Source organism: Portunus trituberculatus, chromosome 5, assembly GCF_017591435.1.
Source record: "Portunus trituberculatus isolate SZX2019 chromosome 5, ASM1759143v1, whole genome shotgun sequence".
Taxonomy (NCBI): Eukaryota; Metazoa; Arthropoda; class Malacostraca; order Decapoda; family Portunidae; genus Portunus; species Portunus trituberculatus.
Window position 1 is genome coordinate 5843646 of NC_059259.1, and position 22500 is coordinate 5866145.

The 22500-nt window shown below is 37.6% G+C and overlaps 1 protein-coding gene across 1 annotated transcript in view; it reads left to right on the forward strand.

Moving 5' to 3' along the window:
• LOC123514863 overlaps positions 1-22500 on the forward strand; it is a 134114-nt gene that overhangs the window by 102031 nt on the left and 9583 nt on the right. The window lies entirely within an intron of this gene.

Consider the following 22500-nt stretch of genomic DNA (forward strand, 5'->3'; position numbering starts at 1 on the left):
TCCTCCTCCTCCTCCTCCTCCTCCTCCTCCTCCTCCTCCTCCTCCTCCTCCAGCTGGAATTGCAGTCAGCCTCGAGAGAGTTTGAATACTTAATCAAGGAACTGCACTGTACATGAAAAGATTCGCAAATCTATCTAGGCATTCCAAGTAAAGTTTTCTGATATTTTTCCTTCCTTGGTCTTTTCTTTATTGAAGTCGGAATGAGCAGCGAGCGGAGTGTGTTCCTCGAGGCTTGCGCGCGTGTGTGTGTGTGTGTGTGTGTGTGTGTGTGTGTGTGTGTGTGTGTGTGTGCGAGATGGGATTAGAAGCAGGAATTGATGGTTGGAATTCAAAAGGTAGATTGTAGGAGTGTATGATTGGAATTGGTGTTTTAAGTTAGAAATTGTAGCCTGGAATTGATGGCGGGAAAAGATTGTGGGAATTTGCTGTAGGTTTTAAGAGTTTGTGGTTGGAATTGCTTCTAGGAATTGGTGTTTCATGTTAGGAATTGTGGTTTGGAATTAAAAATGGGAACTGGTAGAATATTTTGGCTGTAGAAATGAGATGTTAGGAATCGGTGAAGAAAATAGTGTGTGTGTGTGTGTGTGTCTGTGTTTTTTTTTTTTTTTTTTTTTTCCAAAGTTTTAATTTCGATATTTTATTTTTTCATCCTTTTTTGTCGAGTGTGATTTGTATTAGTAATAAAAAAATACATCTTTATTCTTTTTATCTATCTATTTATTCTTTTTTGCTTTTAATTAATAAGAAAACGATCTTTTTTTTTACTTTTCTTATTGTCTTAATATTTTTTTTTTTCTTATTGTTCTTGACTTATTATTTCTATATATCTATTTATTCTTTATTTATTCTTTGTATCTATTTTTTCTTGTTCTCGATTTATTATTTATATTTATTTCATCTTTATATATTTTGTAACTATCTATCTATCTATCTATCTTTCTATCCATTTATTCATTTTCATTAATATTTATTCTCCTTTTGATGGGAAATATTAAAAAAATCGTGTTTTTTGAGAAACTTCCTAATATTTTGTTGCTGTTTATTTTCATGTAGATAAATAAAAAGGAAGAAAATGCAGAGAGAAAAAAAATATACACGCAAGGGAGAGAAAAATGAGAAAACAGAACATGAGGAGATGGAAAATAGAAAAGAATGGAAACAGCAGCAATGGAGTAAATGAAATGAAGAAAGGGGAGTGATAATAAGTACAAAGATCAATAAAAAAAGAAAATGGAAGAGAAGAAACTTATTATTAACACTCGCATTTAATTTCCTTGGTTTTTCGCTAATTAATACAACACTACAATGGTTATTTTGAGGGGGGGAGGGAAATATATATATCTTTTATTTTAAATGTAAAGTAAATTATAAGAAAAAAAATGAGTGCTGGTGAAGGTTGAAAAGAAAATGTCCTAATTTACCACACAAAAATAAAGGAAAAATTTGAAAGGAGGGGAAAAAAAAGGCTATATTTCTGATTTTTATACATTTTTCCCCAGGCAGAGTAAATATTTTATCTTATTTAATTGCTTATATAAAATAGCAGCGTAATCCAAAGGCAATATTTACAGTGCTCGTTATTACTGTTTATCATTATTTGTTGCAGCCGGCCAAACACACACACACACACACACACACACACACGAGTCATTTATTACATCACACATCATATTAGTACATTAATCCATTGGTGTGAAGAATGTTAAGAGATTATTTCCTTCTTTCGACCTTTTATTTATATTTATTAACTCATGTATCCTAGAGAATTAATTTTTCATTTTATCTCTCCGCACTTCTTAAACTTCAGGAATGTTACGAGATGACTTCGTTTTTATACTACTTGTTTAGTTTATTTCAAGGTTCTGTTTAGTATGTCTGTTAAGTACTGTATACTAAGGAATTAATACTGTTTATCGTTATTATTCTGCGTCCTCGCTGTACAAGGCTTTCTTCTTCCTCTCATCCTTATTCTGTCCAACTCTCTAACGCAAGAGTTAACCAGTACTCTTAATCATTTATCCCTTTCACTGGTAAGCTCTGGAACTCCATCCCTGCATCTCTATTTCCGAATTCCTGCGACTTGTCTTCCTGTAAGAGGGAGGTATCGAGGCATTTGCTCCCCAACATTGGCTGACGCTTTTACACTTTTTAGAGAGCCAGCGCTCAAGTGGGCTTTTTTTTTTTTTTTTTTTTTTTTTTTTTTTTTTTGCCTTGGCTGGCCCTCTTCCCTACGTAAAATAAAAAAAAAAGGCATGGAGGAAAAAATAGTTTGTAAATTTATCTCTCATTGTGTGCGTGTATCTTGTTTTGCTTGTTTTTCTTAGTTTTTTTTTTTTTTTTTTTTTTTTTTTTTTCATTCTGGGGTTCTTCGTCTGCTTATCTGTCCTCACTTCTTAAATTTCAGGAATGTTACGAGGTGACTTCCAATTTTTACTACTTCTTGTCTAGTTTATTGCAACCTCCTGTTTAATATTTCTTAACTATTATATAACAAGAAATTAATACTGTTTATTAGTTGCAGCCGGGCAAACACACACACACACACACACACACACACACACACACACACACACACACACACACACACACACACACACACACACACACACACGAGCCATTTAATACATCACACATCATATTATTACATTAATTAAGTTATTGTCTCTTCCATTTCTTTTCTTCCATGAGGTATTATTAAAGGCTTATGTTATTTGGTGAGTGTGTTTCCTAGGCAGGTGAGAAGAGGCAATTAAATCAGGTGTTCAGGTAAAGAGGGGCTTAATTACACCTTTATATTGTGTATTTACCAGAGATGTTTCGTGTTGGGTTTCTCTCTCTCTCTCTCTCTCTCTCTCTCTCTCTCTCTCTCTCTCTCTCTCTCTCTCTCTCTCTCTCTCTCTCTCTCTCTCTCTCTCTCTCTCTCTCTCTCTCGGCACCTTGTCTCCTTTATTCCCATTATCTCCACCTCACTTCCTCACTGTCTTCCTTCCTCCTCCTCCTTCTCCTTCTCCTCCTCCTCCTCCTCCTCCTCCTCCTCCTCCTCCTCCTCCTCCTCCTCCTCCTCCGTGAGCTCAAGATTATATTGCGTAATTTTCTCCTCTTCCTTCTTCGTATTAATGATGGAGGCGTTCTCTCTCTCTCTCTCTCTCTCTCTCTCTCTCTCTCTCTCTCTCTCTCTCTCTCTCTCTCTCTCTCTCTCTCTCTCTCTCTCTCTCTCTCTCTCTCTCTCTCTCTCTCTCTCTCTCTCTCTCTCTCTCTCAGCAGGAAAGTATACATGGATCTTTTAGTCTGTTGTTGTTGTTGTTGTTGTTGTTTTTTCTTATTAAAACTACATATTTTACTAAGACATTTCTGTTCATTTATTCAAGTATCGACGGGTTTATCTATTTATTTCCTCTATGTATTTTTTTGTTTATTATTCATTACTATTTATTTCTACTTTATTTCTGCTTATTATTTATTCTGTTTTCTTTTTTTTTCTCTTTTTTTTCATTAATTTTTCTTTATGTAGCGTAACTGAGATTTTCAGACATTAAATTTAGTTAAACTTAAAACACACACACACACACACACACACACACACACACACACACACACACACAACACAATTATCAATGTATATTTATTATTTCCTGTCTTTTCATCTAGAGAGAGAGAGAGAGAGAGAGAGAGAGAGAGAGAGAGAGAATGAGTGAATAAGTTAGTGTGTGGGTGTGGGAGAGAGAGAGAGAGAGAGAGAGAGAGAGAGAGAGAGAGAGAGAGAGAGTCATTTTATCTCGCTTGGGTGTCATAATATATCATCAGCAAAAAGAAATACAAAATAAATATAAAAAATAAAGTAAATGAAAAAATGTAGGCAAAAGAATATTAATTGGTGTGGTTAATTACGTTTAAAATTGATGGCGTGGCGTTTTGTTTATATTCACCACAATTCACCACAAACTACCACTATTGACCACTACATTCAAGTCTCTCTCTCTCTCTCTCTCTCTCTCTCTCTCTCTCTCTCTCTCTCTCTCTCTCTCTCTCTCTCTCTCTCTCTCTCTCTCTCTCTCTCTCTCTCTCTCTCTCTCTCTCTCGTCATATTGGTTTCTCTTTGTCCTTTCCTTTGTCATGTTTTTTTTTCTCTTATTTTCTTTTCTTTTCGTTCTTTATCTTGTCTCTTCATTGTATTTATCATTGTTGGAGAATTTGTTTCGTTTTGTTTCTTTTCGTTTTGTCTTCTATTTCGTTTCGTGTTTATTTCATTTACATTAGTTCGTTTTTTTTTTTTATTCTTGATTTTGTTCTAGTTCATTTTTATTTTTCATTTTATCTTTTTTTTATTTTCATTTTGTCTTTTTCTATTATTTTCTCATTTCTTTGTGTTTTGTTTATTATTCCTTTTTTTTTTTACTCTTTCCACCTTTCATATTTTCGTTCTTTTATTAATTATTATTTCTTTCATTTTCCTCTTCTTTGTTGCACTTCTGGATTTTTTTTTTTTTTTTTTTAATATTTCGCCATGTTCTCCATATTTTTCTTTCCAATTTTCCTTCGCATATTTTCCTATGCATTTCCCTTCATAATATTACTAAACTATTTTTTTTTCTTCCCCAGTTCTTTTTTTTCATCTTTTTCTTTTACATTGTCACATTTTTTCTCTTCCTTTCAATAAACTTTAAACGTTTCCTCATAATATTTTTTTTCTACCCAGTTTTTCTCCACCTTGTCTTTCTGCCTGTTATTTTGTGGTCTTTTTCTTGCTCTTCACAATTCAGTACACTTTAATTTCTTTTGTTGCTTTTTTGTTCATCATTTTCCAAGGAACATAAACCGTGAAATAGTTTAGCGTGTAGAATTATTATTGCTTTAGTGACACAGTTTTATAAATTATCTAAGCAAGGCATTCGTTTTTTGTCTCCTTTCCATTTGCATACGTCGAGACAAAGGGGTTCGAGGTAGCGGTGGTGGTGGTAGTCGTGGTGGTTTTAATATTAGTAGTTGTAGTAGTAGTAGTGGTGGTGGTAGTAGTAGTAGTAGTAGTAGTAGTAGTAGTAGTAGTAGTAGTACAGATAGTAGTAGTAGTGGTGGTGGTGGTGGTAGCAATTTGAATTAGAACATCAACAGCAATAATAATAATAATAATAATAATAATAATAATAATAATAATGATAAAGCTGAACCAGTAATTTAAGTTTCCATGAGTTGTGTGTTGTCATTAATTTTTTGTGTGTTGTGTTTTAGTGTTGCGGAATCTCTAGTGTTGCTCGAATATTTATCTTATTATTATTATTATTATTATTATTATTGTTATCTTTGTTGTTGTTGTTGTTGTTATCTTTAATGGTAATGTTTTTTTTATTCTTACAATTTTTATTTTCCTTTGTGTTATTCTTCATTCATCTTCTTTTTCTTATCGTTTTTCGTTTCTTCCGTGCTGTTCTTCATTTTTCCTCTTCTTTTTCTGATTGTTCTTGTTTTTCTTCTCTTGTCTCTTCTCCTTCTTGTTCTTCGTATTTTTCATTCTCCCTCCTTCTTCTCGTTGTTCTTGCCACTCTTCATCTTCCATTTAATCACTCGTCTTCTTCTACTCCTCCATAGTCCTTCCTCCTCCTCCTCCTCCTCCTCCTCCTCCTCCTCCTCCTCCTCCTCCTCCTCCTCCTCCTCCTCCTCCTCCTCTATTCAATAAACCACAAGACTAGAAATCCTCCCCAATTTATTTATTTAATTAGTCACTCATCTGTTCATTGGTTTATATAATGCAACAGAGACCTTTACCTCTTGATTCTCTTCTTCTCTTCCTCCTTATATCACTTACTTCACCACCACCACCACCACCACCACCACTACCACTACCATTACTCCCATTAATTCCTACTTCCCAGAAAACTAGTCACGGCGTCTCGATTATTGCCACGTGCTTACCTGAGTGTGTCACGGTTCAGGTGTATTGTTCAGGTGTTACGAGACTCATTAAGGTGACTGGGGGACGGTTCTCTCACCTGTCCAAGAGAGAGAGAGAGAGAGAGAGATGTTTTTGTTTTTGTTATTTAGTTTGACAAAAAAAAAATACAAAGCTAGATTAACTTTGATTATTTTTTTCTTTTGTTATTTATTTATCTTTCTATCTTGTTCTTATTTTTCTTTTTTATCTATTTCTTTATTTATGTACAATTTTCTTACTGTTCATCTTTTTTTTCTACTTTTCTCTATTCTCTAACTGTATATTCTAATTTGTTACGTGTGTATTTATTTTATCCATTATTTTGCATCTTTTAAGTTTTATTTTTTCTCTATCCACCTTCCGTTTTCTTTTTATTGATCTACGTACTTATCATTCTTTCCTCTTTTCATTTACTTCAGTGTTGTTTCCATTATTTTCTATTTTTCATCCTTTTTCTCATTTTTCTCTGCCTTGTATATATTTTCTCTGCATTTTCCTCCTCTCTTATTCATCTACTTGCTATTAACTTTAATTCTTCTTCTTCACTTGCTTTATTCTCTTTCTTCCTTTGCTAAAGCTTTCATGTTGTTGCGTTTTTCTTCTTTTTTTCCCATTTTTGTATTTCTGCTTTTTCTCTCTCTTTCATTCGCTTGGTTTTCATCCTGTTCGTCTCTTTTGATTTGTTTATTCGTGTATATTTTCTTTCTTTCCTGTCATGCTTTCTCAATTGTTTTTTTTCTCTTCTACATATTTCTTTCCTTCTCTTTTATTGCTTTGTTGTTTTCTTATTTCTTTTCTTCGGTTTTCTTTATTAGTCGCCTCTTTGATAAGCTCTATTTTTTTTTTCCTTCTCTTGGTCTTTTCTTCCCCTTTCTTGCTTTATCAATTATTCTCTGCTTTTTTTTTTTTTTTTTTTTTTTTTTGTTCTTTCTCTCCCTTTTGTTTATTTTGTAACGTCTCTTTCTTTTCCTTTCCTTCTTCATTTTTTATCTAGTTTACTTTTTTTTCATTTCCATTTTTGTATTTCTATATTTGTTACTCTCTTCTTTTATAACCTTACACTTGTCCTGGTTTTCTTCTTTTTCCTTTTCCCTTTCTTATCTATTCGCTTTTAGCTCCTTTATTTATTTCTCCTTTTTTCATCTTTTTATCTTTTATAACCTTACATCTTTTCTGCTTTCCTTCTTTTTCTTTCCCCCTTTATTTATTTAGTCCCTTTCAGCTCCTTCATTTCTGTCACTTTTTTTCTCTTTTATCTTTTCTAACTTGCGTTTTTATTTCCTTCAACTCTCTCTTTAAACAAACACACTTCACTACATTTCAAGAAGCAACACTGTCTTAAATCAGAGTGTTGTGTGGCGTAGCGTTCCCCGAAGCAAAAAATAATGAGATTGGTAACACTTCAGCTTGTTTTATGAGGCATCTGAACACCTGCATTATTTACTCTCCGTCAAGGTAGCAATGATTATACACCGCAGAAATTCCTGACGCCATGTTGATAAGAAAAAGAAAAGAGATGAAAATTTGCAAAGAAAACGAGAGTACATATTTTACTTAACTTCAGGAATGCGTAATGAAAAAGATAAACTGTCTGGAATTCTTGGTATATTATTTTTCTTTTATCATTCCTTGGTCATATATATATTTTTTTCCTTAATAACCATCATATTTTTTAAGGGTGGCTAGGTGGGCGGGACATTACTGTACTGGTGTGTTAATTTTCTCAGTAGCTTACAAAAGAGTGAGGGTTTATTGTGTGTGTTTGTATTTTTTTTTTTTTTGTCTAACTTCTTATTCTCTCTTATAATTTTCTTCCCACAAGCGTCTACGTGTGTATTTTTCTCGAGGCATGTTTCTCTTGGTCTCTCTGGAATTTATGTAGCTTGAAAAGAAGGCAGTTAACTTCTTTTCTTTATTTTCCTTCCTTGACTTCTTACTCTTTTTCCTACACTTAACCTGATAATCTCTCTCTCTCTCTCTCTCTCTCTCTCTCTCTCTCTCTCTCTCTCTCTCTCTCTCTCTCTCTCTCTCTCTCTCTCTCTCTCTCTCTCTCTCATAAAAACGATACAAAAAGAAAAAATTGAGATAAAAATAAGGGAATAAAAGAGAGAGGAATAGAATAAGGGAAGAGAACAGCAAAGATAAAGACAATAATGATAAAAATTTCAGTAAATGTCTATTTTTTCTAACATTCAGAAAGCTAACATTTTAATCTCTCTGTTTTGTCTTCTAGCTTTCCTGTTTTGTCAGTCTTTCCTTCCTTGCCCACGCTAAGAGTTTTTACTGGATTATGCTGGTAAAGAGAGACAGTAGCAATAGGACAGTTAATTACAGCTTTTCTCTACTCCTGCTGTCTTTCCTTAGATATACAGTGAAAAGTGAAAGAAATATCGTGACTTGTCCTTCGCTTCTCTGTTGTACTGGGACACATTTTTACCTTGAGATTTGTGTACAGTTAGATCATTTTATTGACATCAAGAAGGATTTATGGAGGTAAGAAGATTAATAGCCACAGTCTTCACTATTTTAATCCCTCACACGAGATTCTGAAGCTGTATAAGGTCACCAAATGATAAGCAGAATGAGTGTGAAAACGCGTCATGGTGCTAAAGGGGTTAATATAAGAGGGAAAATCAATAAGGAAAAGCATTAAGAAGCCAAACTCAAAGCAAAATAATTATAATGTAAAATGCTGAAGTAAAAGTGATTCTTGTTGGTTTTCAGGAATTCATTTCTAGTAAAACTCAAGTGAAAAGGTATTTGTTTTCTCTATCTCTAGTAACAAGGAGACAGAGAAAGTACGACGTCTCTCTCTCTCTCTCTCTCTCTCTCTCTCTCTCTCTCTCTCTCTCTCTCTCTCTCTCTCTCTCTCTCTCTCTCTCTCTCTCGTAAAAATGCATATTACAAAAACGAAAACTTATAAGAAGGAAAAAGAAAATAATGAGTATTCATATTTGTCATTGTGATAAAAAAGTTTGAATTCTTTGCTCTTTATGCTTGTTCCTCCTTCACTACTGTGTTTTCTTCTTTCAATTCGTTCTTTTTGTTTCTCTTTTATTACTTCTGGGACTTAGGGAGAGAACACATAACTCATTTCTTTCTTGTTAAAACGTTAGAGCTTATCATTATGGCATGTGTATGTGTGTGTGTGTGTGTGTGTGTGTGTAGGTGTGTGTCATGTCAGTGTCTCGGTTTTTCCATGTACGTGTGTGTGTGCGTGAGGAAATGAATAAATCTACATGAGCGTGTATACAATTTCGTGAGGCAGTGTGTGCGTGTGTGTCTCGGGTCATATGATGTGAGTGTGTGCTAATTTTCATGACCCTTGTGTGTGTGTGTGTGTGTGTGTGTGTGTGTGTGTGTGTGTGTGTGTGTGTGCTGGCTGGCTGAGTCTGAAGTCTGAGAGAGAGAGAGAGAGAGAGAGAGAGAGAGAGAGAGCGCCAATTGACAGGTAGACAGACACTAAATGAAATAAGTGATCACAATTTCATCTTCAAAACTAGAAAAAAATGGCCACAATTGAATAGACATCGACACACACACACAGACACACACACACACACACACACACACACACACACACACACACACACACACACACACACACACACACACACACACACACACACACACACAGACTGAAAGGAAAATAGTAATAAAGTAAAGATGAAATAAAGTTTTTCTCACAATAAAAAAATATCTTGCATTCTGTTAAATTTAGGTTCACTTCACAAACTCCACTTTAAAGTAACTTATTGACCAGTAACTAAGCGTTTAAGTAGTAATGTTCACTTATAAATCCACTTATATGCTACTTAGTGGAAACAGTAAAGAATACCACAATAACAACTACTACTACTACTACTACTACTACTACTACTACTACTACTACTACTACTACTACTACTTTTATGACAACTACTACTGCTGCTGCTGCTGCTGTTCTTACTACTAATAATGATGATAATAATAATGATAATAATAATAATGACAATAATGCTAAGAAGAAAAATGATAATGACAATGATAATGAAAATGAAAAAGAACAAGAACAAGAAGAATGGTAACAACAACAACAACAACAACTATAATAACAATGATAATGATGACGATGATAACAACAACAATAATAATAATAATCATAGTAATAATCAGTAGGTGGGGAGGAGGATTTTTCTTTACTATCCTACATCCTTCAGTTCTCAGAGTATATAACCTTATCACACCCAAAGGGACAATAGGTCTGTTGCTGCCTGCTCTTCCTTTGTGTTCCTTTGTGTTTCTCTTTTATTGACTGCCTCGCGTGTTGAGTGACAAAGTTGTTCAGATTTTTTTTTTTTTTTTTTTTGTATGTTATTGTTATGGCTGTTGGTTTCCCCTGCTATTAACATTATTATTCTCTCTCTCTCTCTCTCTCTCTCTCTCTCTCTCTCTCTCTCTCTCTCTCTCTCTCTCTCTCTCTCTCTCTCTCTCTCTCTCTCTCTCTCTCTCTCTCTCTGTTTTCTATTTATTTTATCTCTACTCTCATAAATTTTCCTCTTTTTTCTCTCTTTCATACTGATTTTCCTCTTTCCTCATTCCCTTTCCTCCTTTTTCTTCCCTTTGTTTTCTCCCTCAAATTTATCTCCTTTTTTCTGTATTTTTCCTCTCTCCTTAAATTTTCTTCTATCTTCTTTTCAGTTTAAAATGATCTTGATTTATATTTTTACTTAAGCCTGAAAATTATGTCTCTCTCTCTCTCTCTCTCTCTCTCTCTCTCTCTCTCTCTCTCTCTCTCTCTCTCTCTCTCTCTCTCTCTCTCTCTCTCTCTCTCTCTCTCTCTCTCTCTCTCTCTCTCTCTCTCTCTCTCTCTGTTCCCTTTGTGTGAGGTTTCAAACAATATTGTGGAAAGGAATTTATGTCAATATTTTATAGGATTTTTTTCCCTCTTGTAATTTGATTATGTGCTTCGGAATTAAATATCAGTAGACTCTTGAATGTAATATTAGCCTGTTGATTATCAGAGAGAGAGAGAGAGAGAGAGATATTAGGTGTCAAAAAGCTTATCTGTGAAATAAATGAGACGATAATATTATGAATTCTCCAGTCTGAATTAGTGATTTTGCTTTCCTCTCTCTCTCTCTCTCTCTCTCTCTCTCTCTCTCTCTCTCTCTCTCTCTCTCTCTCTCTCTCTCTCTCTCTCTCTCTCTCTCTCTCTCTCTCTCTCTCTCTCTCTCTCTCTCTCTCTCACACACACACACATGTACACAAGGAAACTATGCAAATCATTCGCATTTTTTAATAGCACACCATTAATTAAAATACATTAAAGAGATAGAACCTCCAAAACTATACATATTCACGCACACACACACACACACACACACACACACACACACACACACACACACACACACACACACACACACACACACACACACACACACAGCATATATATATCCCTAATACTGTACAAACGTTTTTACAATGCATACATTACTTTACTATTAATTTCAGCTTATTCATCCGTGTATTTGTAAATTAGTCCTGCGTTTTGTATGATGCGCCTGGAGGAAGAAGTAGAGGAAGGCCAAGAGAGAAGTGGGTGATGAATGTTGGGGAGACCTTCAGGCTTAAGATAGAATGTGGTGGCCAGAGTTCATTGAGGCTCTTTGCATTCCCGAGGGTGCAACACAGGATACGGTTGACTGCTAATTGATTTTTGGATGATATAAACACGTACTTTTAGCGTGTGTGTGTGTGTGTCAAGGGGGAGGTTTTGTGACGCGTATTCTTTATTCTTTTAGTGTTTTCTTCTCGTCTTTGTTTTGCGGACTGCCTCTCATGTTAATTGTCTTCTGTTTGGAGTTTTTGTCGCCCTTCGCAGTGATTGGCTGATACAAAGAGAGAAAAAAAAAAGAAACAGTCATTTGTATTCCACATATCACTAACATCCTGGATATTTCTAGATTAAGTTAGGTTAGGTGAGGTTAGGTTAGGTTAGGTTAGGTTAGGTTTGTTGCCCCTCAGTAAATCAACCAAGCCCTTCACTGTTATCATACCATCCAGATCACTGCAATAAATCGTTTTGACGGACATAAAAGAATGAAAATAAGGTTAACACCATCTTTGCTTAATTTCACAAGTACAATCGCTCCCAGAAGTCAAGTAACATGGCGGTCTCACTTCCTCTGCTTTTAAGATACCTTTTGATAGCATTCTTTTGTTCCCCCAAGCGTTCAGTAAGCGACCTTCCTTTCAGTCTTACCCTTCACTTCTCAGCGTTCGTGAAGTGACAAGGAGCACAGTTCGGAATTTACTGTAGAGACGAGATGATTAAATTGATGATTGAGTTATTGGAAAAGAAAACGAAACATGAACAGACTTTTTTGGGTGTAACTGGACAAACAAAACTGTCTTAATTCTTTCATTCCTAACTGCTTCATTTTTTCATTAATTTCCACTCACTCTGGACAACTTTACTCATTCCACAGTCATTTTTTGCTTCATTTTTTCCTTAATTTCCTTAATTTTACTCATTCCACAGCTATATTTTGCTTCACCTTTCAGTAATTTCCACTCATACTGGACAACTTACTCATTCCACAGCCATTTCTGCTTCATCTTTCCTTAATTTTCTCTCTATGGACATCTTCACTCATTCCACAGCCATATTCTGCTTCATTTTTCCTTAATTTTCTCTCTCTTGACATCTTCACTCATTCCACAGCCGTATTCTGCTTCATCTTTCCTTAATTTAGTCATTTTCTCCTTCATCTTTCCTTAATTTACTCTCTATGGACATCTTCACTCATTCCACAGCCATATTCTGCTTCACCTTTCCTTAATTCACTCTCTATGGACAACTTCACTCATTCCACAACCACCTTCAATACCTAAACCTAGTAGAAATATGAAAAATCTATCCTTTTTTTTCTATCCCCTATTATTTTTGATGCGTGTAATGACTCCCAACACTAGAAATTTCTGGGCATGGTAATTGAATCGTACCGCAGTGAAGGAATTTAAACTTGTTGATGGTAATAGGAAAGATTAACCAGCAGGAAAAAACAGAGTCGATCCTTACATTTTACATATTTATCTACGGTAATGTATGCAGTGGAGACTCTTAGTGTTTGAGGACATTAAAGGCAGGCTGCGTATCAGGTGACAAATTATGCTAATGTGCTAATGAATGTGTAATTGAATTTGGAATCGTTCGGTGAGTTAAACTATGCTGGGAAAACCTTTACGTTGCTGTGTGTGTGTGTGTGTGTGTGTGTGTGTTTGTTTGTCACGCAAATGTCATATTCTGGAAAAGGTGGAAAGAGAGAGAGAGAGAATATAAAATATGGAGAAAACAAAAAAATACGGGAAAGTACGAAAGAAATGAGGAAAAATACAAGGAAATGATAGAAAAGAGAGAAGAGAGGATTGAAGTAAAGAATAAATAAAATGAAAAAAAGTGAAATGAAGAATGAGGAGATAAGAAAAAAGATAAACAAATAAATAGAGAGCTAGTCATGCTACTTACACACACACACACACACACACACACACACACACACACACACACACACACACACACACACACACACACACACACACACACACACACGGAAACTAGAAAAAAAGAGAAAAAAAAGAGATAGGAAATTAAGCATAGAACTTTGAAGAAGACGCCAGAGAGAGAGAGAGAGAGAGAGAGAGAGAGAGAGAGAGAGAAGTACCACCACCACCACCACCACCTCTTTGCTGGCACCGTTCCCAATATTTTATGAGCCAACGATGAGGAGAAATTCGCCCGTTTACTTTACGGCTTCGCTTCCTTCATGTTTACGATGGAATAACAGGCACATGAGCGACGCGCCATCATGCCGTTAATTCCTGAAGAAGGCGAAGACGAAGGGCTGGAGAGTTTTTTGGGGGCTCATTTATTCTTAGCGCCAAAAGGGATGGATGGATAAATCGAAGAGGGGTCTTTTTAGCTGGTCTAAGTGATATTATGGTATACCTGAAGAAGGAAGAGAAGATAAAGTGTTTAACCCCTTCAGTACCACGCGTTTTCATATTCATTCTGCTTACTATTGGGTGATTTTATACGGCATCAGAAACTCATGTGGGGGATTGAAATAGTGAAGACTGTGGCCATTAATCTTCTGACCTCCATAGACCCTTGCTAATGTAAATCAAATGGTCTAATCGTACACAAATCTCAAGGTAAAAATGTGCCCCTGGATTGAAGGGATTGAGAGGTATATACGTGACTGAATATGTGTTATATAAGTGTTAGTGTTTTATAGTGTTTGGTGGTTTGGATAGTTGTAGGATGCGAAGCGTAGAAGGTAGATAGACTGGAGTTTAAGCTTACGTGTTCTTACTGTTAAAACATGTGAAATATATTAAAGAAAATGATAAATAGATGAAAGGAAAGGATGTTTAAAAGTAATAGTATCTTAAAGGTGTGTTAAGTAATTGTTTTGAATACGTGTAGAAGACGAAGAAGAAGAAAACAAAATAATTGAAAAAGAAAAAGGAGAAGGAGAATAAAAAACGAAAAAGAAGGAAAATCGGGAAAAATAATAAAGAGGAGGATCAACCGTTTCATTCTTAGTATTGAAAAAAAATATATAAGCAAATTAAAAAAATATATTAACAAGGTAATTGAACACGCCTTTGGTTGATACTTTTCAATGACTATAGAAAACGAAAAAGGGAAATAAAAAAGAAGATAACAAAAATAGTATTACCTCCTTATCTCTCACTGATAAAAAATAGATAGAAACATAAATAGAAAGGTGTCAAAAAGGTGTCATTGTAAAAGCTCTGTTGGTCTGACGATATGGAGTGTCTGTCAAAAGGATAGAGAAGTTTTTATAAGTTTTTTCACGTTGATCGAGGTAAAGAGAACAGGTAAATGAGAGGAAGGATTTAAGAGCGTCTGTGTTAAAGGTGTGCTGTGGTCTTGGCAGTGTTTTAAGAAGGCTGTGCGAGAGAAGACGAAGGTATATTGAATTCATTGTGTGTTCCCCTTTAAGAGATAAGAATTGCATTTATTTTTAGCTTCGTTTTTTTTCTCGATAGATTTTTTTTTAACGTACATTTTAATCAACTTTATTTATTTATTTATCAATTAGTGTTATCGTTATTTTTTTTCCATCCAATATTTTAGAAGGCTAAGAAAAATTCCAAGTTTCCTTATTCAAAAACGAAAAATATTGATTCTCTCTCTCTCTCTCTCTCTCTCTCTCTCTCTCTCTCTCTCTCTCTCTCTCTCTCTCTCTCTCTCTCTCTCTCTCTCTCTCTCTCTCTCTCTCTCTCTCTCTCTCTCTCTCTCTCTCTCTCTCTCTCTCTCTCCTAATCTTCACGAGCACAGTTTTCTTCATTTTTCATTTTCTTTAGTTTGTTGAAGAAGGTACAAATTTTAGTGGGCTGTAAAGTGTGTCTTGAATTAATGTACGGAGTGGCAGTAGTAGTAGTAGTAGTAGCAGTAGTAATAGTAGTTGTTGTAATAGTATTGGTAGTAGTGATGGTGGCGATGGTGGTGGAGTTATTCTTATTAATATTTTGTCGTTGTTTTCATTTTTACGTTTTTTCCACAATAGAGTCATTGATGAAAAAGAAATATATAAATGGAAATGTATGATGCTGATAAGAATTAAAGATAAATATAAACACAAGACATACAAAAAACACAACCACACACACACACACACACACACACACACACACACACACAAGAACAAACACACGAATAGCAATAATAATAATAATAAAAAAAACCGCTACACTCACGGCTCTTGTATAAATTAGCGGTGATTGAGTGGCGTGACCTTCAATCTACACTTATTAAGGCATTAGTGGCTGGCTGGTTAGTGGGAGCCGAGAGTCGTGATTAAGAAGATGTGACGACCTTACGCTGCGGTGGTGGTGGTGGTGGTGGTGAGGGATCATCGACAATTTGTGCGGAGGTGAGCGGGACAGCAGGTGAAGAGCAGATTACATTGTTTGCATACACGAGCACACACACTCACTCACTCACTCACTTACACACACACACAAACACACACACACAAACACACACACACACACACACACACACACACACACACACACACACACACACACACACACACACACACACACACACACGTTTCATCAATTGAAGCACATCTGTGAGCTCAGTTATCAGCGCGGGATAAGGAAGAGACACCGCGGTGTTTGCTTGATTGTTCTCACGGAAATGCTTTTTAAACTTTTCACTGAACTAAGACAAAGACTGTCCAGTGAAGGATTAGAGACGGGCACAGACGCAGTGTTTCCTTGTTCAGCTACAGAAAAAGTGCTTTAAATTTTGCTGTCAGTGAAAGAAGACATAAAAAGAAAGGTTCCCTCAGGTGAAGGTACAGGAATAGTCAGTCTCTTGAAACACAAGGTAACAGATCTAGAAACACAAATGTAACTGAGATTTGCAATTGCTTTGTGGAGAATGTAAGACCACTAGTGAGGTTGTGTTGAGAGATACTGAGAAGAAAGATACCAAGGTGGAGGACACTGTGGTGATAAGGCCTCGTCAGGTGGTCAGGCTGGGTAGGCCTAGGGAAATCTGGTTTGCAGGTCACGTGACACTCAGACCACTTGGTCCCTCCATGTGTGTAGACTCAGAGGTCTTGCGTTGGGCCGGTGAAGTGGCCGCTCAGCGAGGCAGAGTGGAGCCAGCCCTCCACCAGCCCCGCCATGGCGTCCAGGAAGTCATCGCCACAGGTGACAACCCACAGCACGAAGCTCAGGTACACCAGGCACACCACAACACACCGGAACAAGTCCGCCCGCCGCCCCGCGCTGCCCCGCACTGCCCCGCCGCGGCGCAGGGGGTCAGAAAGGGTCGCCTCGAGGGGCCCTGCGTCCGCCACACCACTGGTCGTGGGGGCAGGCAGGGCCGCCGCGGGCACACCCTCGTCTGACTCGCCACTGCTGCCGGGCGAGGCAGTGCATGCTGGGAAGCCAGGCATGTCCCAGTATGGAGGCAGCAGGCTGGTGTCCTGCTGCTCGGCCCGCTCAGTAGAGCAGATGGTCTGCTCCACGGCCCCGGCGCCTCGCCACTTCTCTGTGCCCCAAGGACTGAGCAGGTCGTCCAGGCTGGTCCATGCCCAGGGGACGCGCCATCTCCCAGAGGCCTCCTTTCCTCCTCCTCCTCCTCCTCCTCCTCCTCCAGAGGAATCTCTTCCCACAGGTGGTCGTATTCCAAGGGCGAGTCCTGTGCGTTCATGAGGACGTCGTAACTATGGGGCAGGGGGTCGCCGGCTCCGCCCTGGTCCTCCTCTGGCTGGCAACGCACACGCAGCTCCAGGCCTGTGGCAGTGAGTGCCAGCCAGGCCTCGGAGGCGGGGCTGCCCTCCAGGTGGTCCAGCAGGGTGCCCAGCGAGGCCTGCAGCAGCATCTTGCCGTGCCCTCCCTTGCTCCACCACTTCCCCTTGACGGGCAGGTCAGCCTCCAGGCGTCTCAGCCGCGCCACCTCCTTCACTTCACACTCTGCGCTCTGCTCGTACTCGCCAGAGGCTCCCTGTCGCCAGAGAGCCTCCTTGAAGCAGAGGGTGGCCACCGTGTGTTTCTTGGACCACCAGGGCAGACAGCCTTGGCCAGGCTGCCGCACGCTGAGGCGCAGCCGTGAGGAGCCTCTCGCAGCGTGGAGACGCAAGCCACACACTTCATGTTGTAAGACAGTTTGCTGTCAGACATTTTGTTTAATCACGTCTCTAGCTCAAGATTTGCTGAACATCAAACTGAACCACATTCAGGATGAAAGTGTCCCAGCGAGGCTGTCTCGCACTCAAATGTAGAAAGCAAACCATTCCTGCCTCCAACACGTCGCCAACTCTCCGATTCTCTGATTTCATAATAGAAAACAACAACACACTGGAAATAACGCTTAACATTTCACAAAAACCTTCCAACCATATTGCCTGTGTGTGTGTGTGTGTGTGTGTGTGTGTGTGTGTGTGTGTGTGTGTGTGTGTGTGTGTGTGTGTGTGTGAGTTCTATAACACAATTAGTATCTTTGATTCTTATTAACACATATATGTTGTGAAGAGTAAATAGTACAGCAAGCGTGAGATAGATTTAGGAAAGTGAGAAGGGGTGGTGGTGGTGGTGGTGGTGGTGGTAATAATAATAATAGGAGGAGGAGGAGGAGGAGAAGGTAGACGTGGAGAGAAAGGATAAAAAAAAACGAATAAAAAGAAATATGGTAACGACGACAACAACAACAACAACAACAACAACAACAACAACAAGCAATTTAGATACACACGATATGTAAACGTTATTCCTGCCTGTGAAAATGTACCCTAGAGAGAGAGAGAGAGAGAGAGGAACTCTTTATTATTCATTTTTCGCACTCTCCAATCTCTCTCTCTCTCTCTCTCTCTCTCTCTCTCTCTCTCTCTCTCTCTCTCTCTTCCTTTAAACATTCATCCTTCTCCCTATTCCTTATGCATCCCTTTCTACCTCTTGCACCAAACACATCCTCTCCATATTCCATCAAACATGTCTTCTCTTCATCATTTCTCCCTTTCCTTCTCGTCTTTTCAAATATTCTCTCTCCCTTTTCCTTTTTCTCTCTTTTCCAATTTCCCTCAGATTCTTTTTACTTTGCCTCCTCCTATCCTTCACTATCATTCCCCTTCTTCATTCTTCCGTCTTTACTCTTTTTTCATCTTATTATCCTCTTCTTGTGCTATTTCCGTCCTCTCCTTCCTTCTATCCCTCTTTATCCTATTGATCTTTCCTTTACTATATCTTTCGTCTTCCTCTTCTTCATCATCTTACTCCTGTCCACTTATTTATTTCCTGTTATTCACTCTACTCTCATTTTTCTATTATCTTATTTCCTTTTTTTTTTATTCTTTCCATCCGTCCATAAATATCCTTGCCTTCTTTATCCTCTCCTTCCTATCTCCTTAAACATTACTTCTTTTCTCTTTTATCCATTCTCCTTCCTATCTTTTTTTTTTTAATCTTTCCTACTGTGTTTCTCTTTCAGTACACTCTTTTTTATCACATTATCCATCTCTCCCTCTTATCCAATTCCTTCCCGTGTCCTTTTAGTCTATCCCCTTCTCACCTCTCTCCCCTCATTCTCCTCTCTCTCTTATCTCCTCCTCTTCTCCTTCTCTTCCCCCATCTCTAGTTAAACCTCTTAACTTTATATCATTAATCTTTCTTTCTCTATAGTCTGTCTCTGTTCTTTATCCATTATCGTCTTATCATCTCCCCGTTATCTCCATTCAATTTATGTTCTGTTCCTTTTCTTCTCTGTCTAAAATTACTCCCCTAGTCTTTTTTGTAACCACTTTTCCTTTTCCATGGTCTGTCTGTCTATCCTCTACCGTCTTCACTACCTTTCGTTATATCCCTTCAGTTTATCCTCTTCTGTCTCCTTTTCTCTTAATCTATAGTTACCTTCATCTTCCTTATAGCCTTTCCCTTTCCTTCCCCATAGTCTGCCTGTCTTCTATCGTCTTTACAACCCCCGTCTGCCGTGTTCCTCCCCCCCCCCTGTCTGTGATTTACTAAGGGGCCGCGAGTTGATGAGATGCTGTATTTAGGCAGGAGCTGATGGTGAAGTTGCCCCGAGGTAATGTAAGGTAATTATGAAGAAAACTTGGTGACCAGACCAGTCCTGCCTTAATGAAATGCAATTACGCGCGAGGGAAAGAGAGAAAGAGAAGAGAAAGTGTGGGAGAGAGGGAGCGGGTGGTTCTGGTCGTATAGGAAAAGAAATCTTGTGTAATTAAATGTCCTCTCTATTTTTTCAGTAAAGGGTAAGTTTTTTTTTTTTTTTTTTTTTTTTCCACAGAGTCCACGAAAGTTTTGACTGATAACATGGACCACGTGATGATGTTTTTGGTCATTAGTGTGTGTGTGTGTGTGTGTGTGTGTGTGTGTGTGTGTGTGTGTGTGTGTGTGTGTTTTAAGTAGGTGTTTTTCAGGATACATTAAGAGTTATTTATACGTTTTTTAGGGTATTTTTTGTGTGATCTTCAAGTAAGGATGTGTTTGGAGTATATATGAGATGTGTGTGTGTGTGTGTGTGTGTGTGTGTGTGTGTGTGTGTGTGTGTGTGTGTGTGTGTGTGTGTGTGTCTGTCCTCGTGCATGTACAAATGACATTTCAATTTCTAAACAACAAAACTCACACACAATACAATGACATACAAAAAAAAAATGAATAAAAATATGAAAAAGAAAGTACAATAACCTTTAGTGATGACATTCTTTTTTTCTTTTTTTCTTTTTTTTTTTCATTTGAACACGAACAGTAACACAAAAATGACCACAATATTTTCTGTCCCTTTAAAAATGTTTCCCAGTGTTTGATAGTTAATTAGCTACATGATTAATGGCTACTGACAATGATGATAATGATAGTAGTAGTAGTAGTAGTAGTAGTAGTAGGATGGCATTTACTGTTAATATTTCTTTTTCCCTCTTTTTTTCACTTCTTTCTCTTTCTCCTTCTTTACTCTTCGTCTTATTTCCTCCTCCTCTTCCTCTCTTACCTCTTAACTTACCTCATTTACTTTTCTTGCCTTTCTTTCTCTTCCTTCTTCATCCTCCTCCTCCTCCTCCTCCTCCTCCTCCTCTTCTTCTCCTTTACGTTGCATCTCTCTGAATTTTCGTTTACCCTGCAGTTCATGGAAAAAATGTGAGGTTCTTACTTGTGTGTGTGTGTGTGTGTGTGTGTGTGTGTGTGTGTGTGTGTGTGTGTGTGTGTGTGTGTGTGTTCAACTTACTCTGCTCCATTTTCTTTCGTTCTTTCTTTCTTCTCTTAATTTGAAGTAATGAAGTTATGCCTGTAAGTTTGAATCTGATGAGAGGAGAGGGAAAAAAAAATGCGCCTTTTCGATTTTATTTCCTTCCACAAAAAATAAAAAAAATGGTAAAATATATTATCGCAAGAAATATATTTACGAGTTTTTTTTTTAGGGTTTACTCTCTCTCTCTCTCTCTCTCTCTCTCTCTCTCTCTCTCTCTCTCTCTCTCTCTCTCTCTCTCTCTCTCTCTCTCTCTCTCTCTCTCTCTCTCTCTCTCTCTCTCTCTCTCTCTCTCTCTCTCTCTCTCGTTCAATCTCCCTCAAGCGTATACCATATATTAATAAACTCATGCTTTACCTTCGCTTACCTTCTCTCTACCGCCTCTTATCCTCGCTTTGTCAATTTATCCTAGATGGCAAACACTCCTCCTCCTCCTCCTCCTCCTCCTCCTCCTCCTCCTCCTCCTCCTCCTCCTCCTCCTCCTCCTCCTTACCTGCCTATCCTGAAAGAACAGCTTCCGTCAGCCACGTTGATATCATTACCGTCATTTACTTACAGCACGTTGACACACTGCTATCACTCACGCACGCTCGCCTCGCCTGGTTAAGACACACACACACACACAAACTCACACACGCACACACACAGGGGAGCGTGGTCTACTGGTGTGAAAGGAGGTGGTGCTGAGTGTTTGGTTAATGACTAGTGTGTGTGTGTGTGTGTGTTTTTGTTTTGTTTTGTTTTTGTTATTTTGTTTGGTTTGTTTTTTTTTTTCTTCTTTATTTGTGTGATGTGAATAATGTTCTCTATACACGAATATATTTTCTTTCTTTATTTTGTTTTTTTCTATATCTTTCGTCTTCCTTCATGCATTATTTTTTTTTTTTTTTTAGCAATTTTTTTACAATTTTGCTTTCATTCCAAGTTCGTCTTTTTTGTAATGCTAGCCTTTCAAACACACACACACACACACACACACACACACACACACACACACACACACACACACACACACACACACACACACACACTTGGGAATACTTACAAGAGAAATAAATATGAGATGTGTATGTGTGTGTATATATGTATTTTTTCATCTTAAGATTAGCTTCATTTAAATTTATATATACTAGTTTTTCTGTTCTCTTCTAATTGAACAAACTACTACTACTACTACTACTACTAATAATAATAATAATAATAATAATAATAATAATACTTCAACTACTACTACTTCGACTATTACTACTACAACACACTCAACAGAACAAAATATTTTACACACCCACCAAAAAAGTACTCAAGGTATTTAGATATTTACCTGTATACCTGAGAGACGATCCATATATATATAAACGGTTACTCTTTTTGCCCGCGCCCATCCACACGCTGGCTCCTTCACGTCTCACCACCTACGTCTGCTGGAGAGCTGTTAAATACCATATCTCTCATACTTCTCGCTTCTGTCCAGCCTGTCTCGTACTCTTGAATATTTGAGTTCCCTCCTAGTTCGGTATGAAAGCTGGGTTGGTGTTTTCTTCTTAGTTTTTTGCTTTTTTTTTATTTTGTGGTTGGTTTGTGATGTTTTTAATGGAGTTGGACTGAATGTGGTGTGTTTGTCGGTTTGTTTTTCTTTTTCTCTTTCTTTCTCTCTTGTTTTCTACTGTATGTGTTGTGTTTGTCTCTTTCTCTCTTTTTTTCTCTTTCTTTCTTTCTATTTTTCTTCCTCTCTCTCTCTCTCTCTCTCTCTCTCTCTCTCTCTCTCTCTCTCTCTCTCTCT